At 45.4% G+C, this 10,825-nt stretch overlaps 8 non-coding genes across 8 annotated transcripts; all 8 read right to left on the minus strand.

Moving 5' to 3' along the window:
• Window positions 1-573: 573 nt before the first annotated feature.
• Window positions 574-660, minus strand: trnay-gua (transfer RNA tyrosine (anticodon GUA)). Its single transcript is given in 2 exon segments — window positions 574-609; window positions 624-660. It is a non-coding gene; the product is annotated as a tRNA-Tyr (tRNA).
• A 589-nt stretch (window positions 661-1,249) lies between these two features.
• trnay-gua (transfer RNA tyrosine (anticodon GUA)) lies at window positions 1,250-1,336 on the minus strand. Its single transcript is given in 2 exon segments — window positions 1,250-1,285; window positions 1,300-1,336. It is a non-coding gene; the product is annotated as a tRNA-Tyr (tRNA).
• Window positions 1,337-1,925: 589 nt separating this feature from the next.
• On the minus strand, window positions 1,926-2,012 carry trnay-gua (transfer RNA tyrosine (anticodon GUA)). Its single transcript is given in 2 exon segments — window positions 1,926-1,961; window positions 1,976-2,012. It is a non-coding gene; the product is annotated as a tRNA-Tyr (tRNA).
• Window positions 2,013-2,599: 587 nt separating this feature from the next.
• On the minus strand, window positions 2,600-2,686 carry trnay-gua (transfer RNA tyrosine (anticodon GUA)). Its single transcript is given in 2 exon segments — window positions 2,600-2,635; window positions 2,650-2,686. It is a non-coding gene; the product is annotated as a tRNA-Tyr (tRNA).
• A 589-nt stretch (window positions 2,687-3,275) lies between these two features.
• On the minus strand, window positions 3,276-3,362 carry trnay-gua (transfer RNA tyrosine (anticodon GUA)). The gene is given in 2 exon segments: window positions 3,276-3,311; window positions 3,326-3,362. It is a non-coding gene; the product is annotated as a tRNA-Tyr (tRNA).
• A 588-nt stretch (window positions 3,363-3,950) lies between these two features.
• On the minus strand, window positions 3,951-4,037 carry trnay-gua (transfer RNA tyrosine (anticodon GUA)). Its single transcript is given in 2 exon segments — window positions 3,951-3,986; window positions 4,001-4,037. It is a non-coding gene; the product is annotated as a tRNA-Tyr (tRNA).
• Window positions 4,038-4,626: 589 nt separating this feature from the next.
• trnay-gua (transfer RNA tyrosine (anticodon GUA)) lies at window positions 4,627-4,713 on the minus strand. Its single transcript is given in 2 exon segments — window positions 4,627-4,662; window positions 4,677-4,713. It is a non-coding gene; the product is annotated as a tRNA-Tyr (tRNA).
• A 588-nt stretch (window positions 4,714-5,301) lies between these two features.
• trnay-gua (transfer RNA tyrosine (anticodon GUA)) lies at window positions 5,302-5,388 on the minus strand. Its single transcript is given in 2 exon segments — window positions 5,302-5,337; window positions 5,352-5,388. It is a non-coding gene; the product is annotated as a tRNA-Tyr (tRNA).
• Between the last annotated feature and the right edge of the window lie 5,437 nt (window positions 5,389-10,825).

A 10,825-nucleotide genomic window follows, 5' to 3' on the forward strand; every position in this document is an offset into this window, starting at 1 on the left:
AACGCCATCACCTAGATGGTCAGAGGTTCGGCAGAAGCATATGTTCCCTTTAAGAAATGATTCTGCTGAGTTTGGTGGTGTCTTGGAGCTGCTGAGGATTGCCCCCAGGTCTTCGTACGTTCAACTAATGCTCTATTCCTCTGAGCTACATCCCCTTAGATTGCAAGTAGTTGCATTTGGGAATAGACAAAAAGTGAGCCGAGGAATAAAATCGCTGTTTAGCCCCCTCACTGCGAAATGTCTTTTTCTCTCTCCCTGTTGGTCTAGTGGTTAGGATTCGGTTCATTTACCACCGCGGCCTGGGTTTGATTCCCGCTCAGGGAATGGCTTGCTTTTGGGGAAACACTAGGCATAAGTCAAAAACTTGGCACAATTGCAGAAAAAGTTATACTCTTCTGAGTCAGCGACCTAAGGACTGTTGCAATCTCGAGAACTCTCTGCTGCTCTACCAACATTCGTATCAAAGGTCAACAAGTGAAGATTTCTTCTCTCAGGGAAAGATATTTTTTGTCAAGCACATGTCAAAGTGCACTGCTGTCAAAAAGTTGGCGTAAGCCACAAGAAAATGTACAATCCTTCGAGCCGGATTTGAACCAGCGACCTAAGGATTACAGCAATTTCACCTACAGTCCTCCGCTCTACCAACTGAGCTATCGAAGGGTGACAAATATGGTCAAACGCCATCACCTAGATGGTCAGAGGTTCGGCAGAAGCATATGTTCCCTTTAAGAAATGATTCTGCTGAGTTTGGTGGTGTCTTGGAGCTGCTGAGGATTGCCCCCAGGTCTTCGTACGTTCAACTAATGCTCTATTCCTCTGAGCTACATCCCCTTAGATTGCAAGTAGTTGCATTTGGGAATAGACAAAAAGTGAGCCGAGGAATAAAATCGCTGTTTAGCCCCCTCACTGCGAAATGTCTTTTTCTCTCTCCCTGTTGGTCTAGTGGTTAGGATTCGGTTCATTTACCACCGCGGCCTGGGTTTGATTCCCGCTCAGGGAATGGCTTGCTTTTGGGGAAACACTAGGCATAAGTCAAAAACTTGGCACAATTGCAGAAAAAGTTATACTCTTCTGAGTCAGCGACCTAAGGACTGTTGCAATCTCGAGAACTCTCTGCTGCTCTACCAACATTCGTATCAAAGGTCAACAAGTGAAGATTTCTTCTCTCAGGGAAAGATATTTTTTGTCAAGCACATGTCAAAGTGCACTGCTGTCAAAAAGTTGGCGTAAGCCACAAGAAAATGTACAATCCTTCGAGCCGGATTTGAACCAGCGACCTAAGGATTACAGCAATTTCACCTACAGTCCTCCGCTCTACCAACTGAGCTATCGAAGGGTGACAAATATGGTCAAACGCCATCACCTAGATGGTCAGAGGTTCGGCAGAAGCATATGTTCCCTTTAAGAAATGATTCTGCTGAGTTTGGTGGTGTCTTGGAGCTGCTGAGGATTGCCCCCAGGTCTTCGTACGTTCAACTAATGCTCTATTCCTCTGAGCTACATCCCCTTAGATTGCAAGTAGTTGCATTTGGGAATAGACAAAAAGTGAGCCGAGGAATAAAATCGCTGTTTAGCCCCCTCACTGCGAAATGTCTTTTTCTCTCTCCCTGTTGGTCTAGTGGTTAGGATTCGGTTCATTTACCACCGCGGCCTGGTTTTGATTCCCGCTCAGGGAATGGCTTGCTTTTGGGGAAACACTAGGCATAAGTCAAAAACTTGGCACAATTGCAGAAAAAGTTATACTCTTCTGAGTCAGCGACCTAAGGACTGTTGCAATCTCGAGAACTCTCTGCTGCTCTACCAACATTCGTATCAAAGGTCAACAAGTGAAGATTTCTTCTCTCAGGGAAAGATATTTTTTGTCAAGCACATGTCAAAGTGCACTGCTGTCAAAAAGTTGGCGTAAGCCACAAGAAAATGTACAATCCTTCGAGCCGGATTTGAACCAGCGACCTAAGGATTACAGCAATTTCACCTACAGTCCTCCGCTCTACCAACTGAGCTATCGAAGGGTGACAAATATGGTCAAACGCCATCACCTAGATGGTCAGAGGTTCGGCAGAAGCATATGTTCCCTTTAAGAAATGATTCTGCTGAGTTTGGTGGTGTCTTGGAGCTGCTGAGGATTGCCCCCAGGTCTTCGTACGTTCAACTAATGCTCTATTCCTCTGAGCTACATCCCCTTAGATTGCAAGTAGTTGCATTTGGGAATAGACAAAAAGTGAGCCGAGGAATAAAATCGCTGTTTAGCCCCCTCACTGCGAAATGTCTTTTTCTCTCTCCCTGTTGGTCTAGTGGTTAGGATTCGGTTCATTTACCACCGCGGCCTGGTTTGATTCCCGCTCAGGGAATGGCTTGCTTTTGGGGAAACACTAGGCATAAGTCAAAAACTTGGCACAATTGCAGAAAAAGTTATACTCTTCTGAGTCAGCGACCTAAGGACTGTTGCAATCTCGAGAACTCTCTGCTGCTCTACCAACATTCGTATCAAAGGTCAACAAGTGAAGATTTCTTCTCTCAGGGAAAGATATTTTTTGTCAAGCACATGTCAAAGTGCACTGCTGTCAAAAAGTTGGCGTAAGCCACAAGAAATGTACAATCCTTCGAGCCGGATTTGAACCAGCGACCTAAGGATTACAGCAATTTCACCTACAGTCCTCCGCTCTACCAACTGAGCTATCGAAGGGTGACAAATATGGTCAAACGCCATCACCTAGATGGTCAGAGGTTCGGCAGAAGCATATGTTCCCTTTAAGAAATGATTCTGCTGAGTTTGGTGGTGTCTTGGAGCTGCTGAGGATTGCCCCCAGGTCTTCGTACGTTCAACTAATGCTCTATTCCTCTGAGCTACATCCCCTTAGATTGCAAGTAGTTGCATTTGGGAATAGACAAAAAGTGAGCCGAGGAATAAAATCGCTGTTTAGCCCCCTCACTGCGAAATGTCTTTTTCTCTCTCCCTGTTGGTCTAGTGGTTAGGATTCGGTTCATTTACCACCGCGGCCTGGTTTTGATTCCCGCTCAGGGAATGGCTTGCTTTTGGGGAAACACTAGGCATAAGTCAAAAACTTGGCACAATTGCAGAAAAAGTTATACTCTTCTGAGTCAGCGACCTAAGGACTGTTGCAATCTCGAGAACTCTCTGCTGCTCTACCAACATTGGTATCAAAGGTCAACAAGTGAAGATTTCTTCTCTCAGGGAAAGATATTTTTTGTCAAGCACATGTCAAAGTGCACTGCTGTCAAAAAGTTGGCGTAAGCCACAAGAAAATGTACAATCCTTCGAGCCGGATTTGAACCAGCGACCTAAGGATTACAGCAATTTCACCTACAGTCCTCCGCTCTACCAACTGAGCTATCGAAGGGTGAAAATATGGTCAAACGCCATCACCTAGATGGTCAGAGGTTCGGCAGAAGCATATGTTCCCTTTAAGAAATGATTCTGCTGAGTTTGGTGGTGTCTTGGAGCTGCTGAGGATTGCCCCCAGGTCTTCGTACGTTCAACTAATGCTCTATTCCTCTGAGCTACATCCCCTTAGATTGCAAGTAGTTGCATTTGGGAATAGACAAAAAGTGAGCCGAGGAATAAAATCGCTGTTTAGCCCCCTCACTGCGAAATGTCTTTTTCTCTCTCCCTGTTGGTCTAGTGGTTAGGATTCGGTTCATTTACCACCGCGGCCTGGGTTTGATTCCCGCTCAGGGAATGGCTTGCTTTTGGGGAAACACTAGGCATAAGTCAAAAACTTGGCACAATTGCAGAAAAAGTTATACTCTTCTGAGTCAGCGACCTAAGGACTGTTGCAATCTCGAGAACTCTCTGCTGCTCTACCAACATTCGTATCAAAGGTCAACAAGTGAAGATTTCTTCTCTCAGGGAAAGATATTTTTTGTCAAGCACATGTCAAAGTGCACTGCTATCAAAAAGTTGGCGTAAGCCACAAGAAATTGTACAATCCTTCGAGCCGGATTTGAACCAGCGACCTAAGGATTACAGCAATTTCACCTACAGTCCTCCGCTCTACCAACTGAGCTATCGAAGGGTGACAAATATGGTCAAACGCCATCACCTAGATGGTCAGAGGTTCGGCAGAAGCATATGTTCCCTTTAAGAAATGATTCTGCTGAGTTTGGTGGTGTCTTGGAGCTGCTGAGGATTGCCCCCAGGTCTTCGTACGTTCAACTAATGCTCTATTCCTCTGAGCTACATCCCCTTAGATTGCAAGTAGTTGCATTTGGGAATAGACAAAAAGTGAGCCGAGGAATAAAATCGCTGTTTAGCCCCCTCAATGCGAAATGTCTTTTTCTCTCTCCCTGTTGGTCTAGTGGTTAGGATTCGGTTCATTTACCACCGCGGCCTGGGTTTGATTCCCGCTCAGGGAATGGCTTGCTTTTGGGGAAACACTAGGCATAAGTCAAAAACTTGGCACAATTGCAGAATAAGTTATACTCTTCTGAGTCAGCGACCTAAGGACTGTTGCAATCTCGAGAACTCTCTGCTGCTCTACCAACATTCGTATCAAAGGTCAACAAGTGAAGTTTTCTTCTCTCAGGGAAAGATATTTTTTGTCAAGCACATGTCAAAGTGCACTGCTGTCAAAAGGTTGGCGTAAGCCACAAGAAAATGTACAATCCTTCGAGCCGGATTTGAACCAGCGACCTAAGGATTACAGCAATTTCAGCTACAGTCCTCCACTCTACCAACTGAGCTATCGAAGGGTAAAAAATGTTTTAAAACGCCATCACCGAGATGGTCAGAGGTTCGGCAGAAGCATATGTTCCCTTTAAGAAATGATTCTGCTGAGTTTGGTGGTGTCTTGGAGCTGCTGAGATTGCCCCCAGGTCTTCGTACGTTCAACTAATGCTCTATTCCTCTGAGCTACATCCCCTTAGATTGCAAGTAGTTGCATTTGGGAATAGACAAAAAGTGAGCCGAGGAATAAAATCGCTGTTTAGCCCCCTCACTGCGAAATGTCTTTTTCACTCTCCCTGTTGGTCTAGTGGTTAGGATTCGGTTCATTTACCACCGCGGCCTGGGTTTGATTCCCGCTCAGGGAATGGCTTGCTTTTGGGGAAACACTAGGCATAAGTCAAAAACTTGGCACAATTGCAGAAAAAGTTATACTCTTCTGAGTCAGCGACCTAAGGACTGTTGCAATCTCGAGAACTCTCTGCTGCTCTACCAACATTCGTATCAAAGGTCAACAAGTGAAGATTTCTTCTCTCAGGGAAAGATATTTTTTGTCAAGCACATGTCAAAGTGCACTGCTATCAAAAAGTTGGCGTAAGCCACAAGAAATTGTACAATCCTTCGAGCTGGATTTGAACCAGCGACCTAAGGATTACAGCAATTTCACCTACAGTCCTCCGCTCTACCAACTGAGCTATCGAAGGGTGACAAATATGGTCAAACGCCATCACCTAGATGGTCAGAGGTTCGGCAGAAGCATATGTTCCCTTTAAGAAATGATTCTGCTGAGTTTGGTGGTGTCTTGGAGCATGCTGAGGATTGCCCCCAGGTCTTCGTACGTTCAACTAATGCTCTATTCCTCTGAGCTACATCCCCTTAGATTGCAAGTAGTTGCATTTGGGAATAGACAAAAAGTGAGCCGAGGAATAAAATCGCTGTTTAGCCCCCTCAATGCGAAATGTCTTTTTCTCTCTCCCTGTTGGTCTAGTGGTTTGGATTCGGTTCATTTACCACCGCGGCCTGGGTTTGATTCCCGCTCAGGGAATGGCTTGCTTTTGGGGAAACACTAGGCATAAGTCAAAAACTTGGCACAATTGCAGAATAAGTTATACTCTTCTGAGTCAGCGACCTAAGGACTGTTGCAATCTCGAGAACTCTCTGCTGCTCTACCAACATTCGTATCAAAGGTCAACAAGTGAAGTTTTCTTCTCTCAGGGAAAGATATTTTTTGTCAAGCACATGTCAAAGTGCACTGCTGTCAAAAGGTTGGCGTAAGCCACAAGAAAATGTACAATCCTTCGAGCCGGATTTGATCATCAGCTATCCTTTAGCTCGAAAATCTATCGCCAGTTCTGTACGGCGCAGCGCGGCTCGGAACGGAACATACCGGACCAATTTTTCTCTCCATGTCCCTGGACATTCATACCCGGATCTCACAGCTAGCTAGCTGCTATCCGTGTGACCATCGGAGCTAGCAAGCTCCGTCAATCACTCCTGAGTTCCATCAATCACACCTGGGCTGCAGTCACCTATCCGGACCCGTTTTACTGCCTTCGCGGAGCCCCACCGGGCCTTCACAACTGGACTGCCGACGTTATCTACCCGAAGGAGTTATTCGGCCGGCTCCTCCGTCGCGACGTTACCTGAACGCCCATCTGCGGCCTGCTAACCGTTAGCTGTCTTACCGGCTGCTATCTGAATAGACAATCGGACAATTTTTTTATTATTATTTTTTTTTAATTATTTTTTAAATTATTATTATTATATTTTCTTCTTGGGCCTCTATAACTATATCTATTGTTTTTATTTTTGTTGTTGTTGTGTGATTTGGATTAATCCCCTCTACCACACGGAACCCCACTAATCTACTGACGGAACGTAAGGGGTGGCTAACAGACCTCCATCCTATGCTAGCTTGCTACCGATGCCCTGGCTAGCTGTCTAAATCACCAACCAACCTCTCCACTCACCGGACCCTTTTGATCACTCGACTAAGCATGCCTATCCTTAATGTCAATATGTCTTGTCCATTTCTGTTCTGGTTAGTGTTTATTGGCTTATTTCACTGTAGAGCCTCTAGTCCTGCTCACTATACCTTATCCAACCTATTAGTTCCACCACCCACACATGCAATGACATCTCCTGGTTTCAACGATGTTTCTAGAGACAATATCTCTCTCTTCATCACTCAATACCTAGGTTTACCTCCACTGTATTCACATCCTGCCATACATTTGTCTGTACATTATACCTTGATGCTATTTTATCGCCCCCAGAAACCTCCTTTTACTCTATGTTCCAGACGTTCTAGACGACCAATTCTCATAGCTTTTAGCCGTACCCTTATTCTACTCCTCCTATGTTCCTCTGGCGATGTAGAGGTGAATCCAGGCCCTGCAGTGCCTAGCTCCACTCCTATTCCCCAGGCGCTCTCTTTTGACGACTTCTGTAACCGTAATAGCCTTGGTTTCATGCATGTTAACATTAGAAGCCTCCTCCCTAAGTTTGTTCTATTCACTGCTTTAGCACACTCTGCCAACCCGGATGTTCTAGCTGTGTCTGAATCCTGGCTTAGGAAGACCACCAAAAATTCTGAAGTTTTAATTCCAAACTACAACATTTTCAGACAAGATAGAACTGCCAAAGGGGGCGGTGTTGCAATCTACTGCAAAGATAGCCTGCAGAGTTCTGTCCTACTATCCAGGTCTGTACCCAAACAATTTGAACTTCTACTTTTAAAAATCCACCTCTCTAAAAACAAGTCTCTCACCGTTGCCGCCTGCTATAGACCACCCTCTGCCCCCAGCTGTGCTCTGGACACCATATGTGAACTGATTGCCCCCCATCTATCTTCAGAGTTCGTGCTGCTAGGCGACCTAAACTGGAACATGCTTAACACCCCAGCCATCCTACAATCTAAACTTGATGCCCTCAATCTCACACAAATAATCAATGAACCTACCAGGTACCTCCCCAAAACCTTAAACACGGGCACCCTCATAGATATCATCCTAACCAACTTCCCCTCTAAATACACCTCTGCTGTCTTCAACCAAGATCTCAGCGATCACTGCCTCATTGCCTGCATCCGTAATGGGTCAGCGGTCAAACGACCTCCACTCATCACTGTAAAACGCTCCCTGAAACACTTCTGCGAGCAGGCCTTTCTAATCGACCTGGCCGGGGTATCCTGGAAGGATATTGATCTCATCCCGTCAGTAGAGGATGCCTGGATATTTTTTAAAAATGCCTTCCTAACCATCTTAAATAAACATGCCCCATTCAAGAAATTTAGAACCAGGAACAGATATAGCCCTTGGTTCTCCCCAGACCTGACTGCCCTTAACCAACACAAAAACATCCTATGGCGTTCTGCATTAGCATCGAACAGCCCCCGTGATATGCAGCTGTTCAGGGAAGCTAGAAATCATTATACACAGGCAGTTAGAAAAGCCAAGGCTAGCTTTTTCAAGCAGAAATTTGCTTCCTGCAACACTAACTCAAAAAGTTCTGGGACACTGTAAAGTCCATGGAGAATAAGAACACCTCCTCCCAGCTGCCCACTGCACTGAAGATAGGAAACACTGTCACCACTGATAAATCCACCATAATTGAGAATTTCAATAAGCATTTTTCTACGGCTGGCCATGCTTTCCACCTGGCTACTCCTACCCCGGACAACAGCACTGCACCCCCAACAGCAACTCGCCCAAGCCTTCCCCATTTCTCCTTCTCCCAAATCCATTCAGCTGATGTTCTGAAAGAGCTGCAAAATCTGGACCCCTACAAATCAGCCGGGCTAGACAATCTGGACCCTTTCTTTCTAAAATTATCTGCCGAAATTGTTGCCACCCCTATTACTAGCCTGTTCAACCTCTCTTTCGTGTCGTCTGAGATTCCCAAAGATTGGAAAGCAGCTGCGGTCATCCCCCTCTTCAAAGGGGGGGACACTCTTGACCCAAACTGCTACAGACCTATATCTATCCTACCGTGCCTTTCTAAGGTCTTCGAAAGCCAAGTCAACAAACAGATTACCGACCATTTCGAATCTCACCATACCTTCTCTGCTATGCAATCTGGTTTCAGAGCTGGTCATGGGTGCACCTCAGCCACGCTCAAGGTCCTAAACGATATCTTAACCGCCATCGATAAGAAACATTACTGTGCAGCCGTATTCATTGATCTGGCCAAGGCTTTCGACTCTGTCAATCACCATATCCTCATCGGCAGACTCGACAGCCTTGGTTTCTCAAATGATTGCCTCGCCTGGTTCACCAACTACTTCTCTGATAGAGTTCAGTGTGTCAAGTCGGAGGGTCTGCTGTCCGGACCTCTGGCAGTCTCTATGGGGGTGCCACAGGGTTCAATTCTTGGACCGACTCTCTTCTCTGTATACATCAATGAGGTCGCTCTTGCTGCTGGTGAGTCCCTGATCCACCTCTACGCAGACGACACCATTCTGTATACTTCCGGCCCTTCTTTGGACACTGTGTTAACAACCCTCCAGGCAAGCTTCAATGCCATACAACTCTCCTTCCGTGGCCTCCAATTGCTCTTAAATACAAGTAAAACTAAATGCATGCTCTTCAACCGATCGCTACCTGCACCTACCCGCCTGTCCAACATCACTACTCTGGACGGCTCTGACTTAGAATACGTGGACAACTACAAATACTTAGGTGTCTGGTTAGACTGTAAACTCTCCTTCCAGACCCATATCAAACATCTCCAATCCAAAGTTAAATCTAGAATTGGCTTCCTATTTCGCAACAAAGCATCCTTCACTCATGCTGCCAAACATACCCTTGTAAAACTGACCATCCTACCAATCCTCGACTTTGGCGATGTCATTTACAAAATAGCCTCCAATACCCTACTCAACAAATTGGATGCAGTCTATCACAGTGCAATCCGTTTTATCACCAAAGCCCCATATACTACCCACCATTGCGACCTGTACGCTCTCGTTGGCTGGCCCTCGCTTCATACTCGTCGCCAAAACCCACTGGCTCCATGTCATCTACAAGACCCTGCTAGGTAAAGTCCCCCCTTATCTCAGCTCGCTGGTCACCATAGCATCTCCCACCTGTAGCACACGCTCCAGCAGGTATATCTCTCTAGTCACCCCCAAGACCAATTCTTTCTTTGGCCGCCTCTCCTTCCAGTTCTCTGCTGCCAATGACTGGAACGAACTACAAAAATCTCTGAAACTGGAAACACTTATCTCCCTCACTAGCTTTAAGCACCAACTGTCGGAGCAGCTCACAGATTACTGCACCTGTACATAGCCCACCTAAAATTTAGCCCAAACAACTACCTCTTTCCCAACTGTATTTAATTTTATTTATTTATTTATTTTGCTCCTTTGCACCCCATTATTTTTTTATTTCTACTTTGCACATTCTTCCATTGCAAAACTACCATTCCAGTATTTACTTGCTATATTGTATTTACTTTGCCATCATGGCCTTTTTTTGCCTTTACCTCCCTTCTCACCTCATTTGCTCACATTGTATATAGACTTGTTTATACTGCATTATTGACTGTATGTTTGTTTTTACTCCATGTGTAACTCTGTGTCGTTTTATCTGTCGAACTGCTTTGCTTTATCTTGGCCAGGTCGCAATTGTAAATGAGAACTTGTTCTCAACTTGCCTACCTGGTTAAATAAAGGTAAAATAAATAAAAAAATAAAAACCAGCGACCTAAGGATTACAGCAATTTCAGCTACAGTCCTCCACTCTACCAACTGAGCTATCGAAGGGTAACAAATGTTTTTAAAACGCCATCACCGAGATGGTCAGAGGTTCGGCAGAAGCATATGTTCCCTTTAAGAAATGATTCTGCTGAGTTTGGTGGTGTCTTGGAGCTGCTGAAGATTGCCCCCAGGTCTTCGTACGTTCAACTAATGCTCTATTCCTCTGAGCTACATCCCCTTAGATTGCAAGTAGTTGCATTTGGGAATAGACAAAAAGTGAGCCGAGGAATAAAATCGCTGTTTAGCCCCCCTCACTGCGAAATGTCTTTTTCACTCTCCTGTTGGTCTAGTGGTTAGGATTCGGTTCATTTACCACCGCGGCCTGGGTTTGATTCCCACTCAGGGAATGGCTTGCTTTTGGGGAAACACTAGGCATAAGTCAA

The sequence above is a fragment of the Oncorhynchus kisutch genome, unplaced genomic scaffold (genome assembly GCF_002021735.2).
Source record: "Oncorhynchus kisutch isolate 150728-3 unplaced genomic scaffold, Okis_V2 scaffold2280, whole genome shotgun sequence".
In the NCBI taxonomy this organism is placed as follows: domain Eukaryota; kingdom Metazoa; phylum Chordata; class Actinopteri; order Salmoniformes; family Salmonidae; genus Oncorhynchus; species Oncorhynchus kisutch.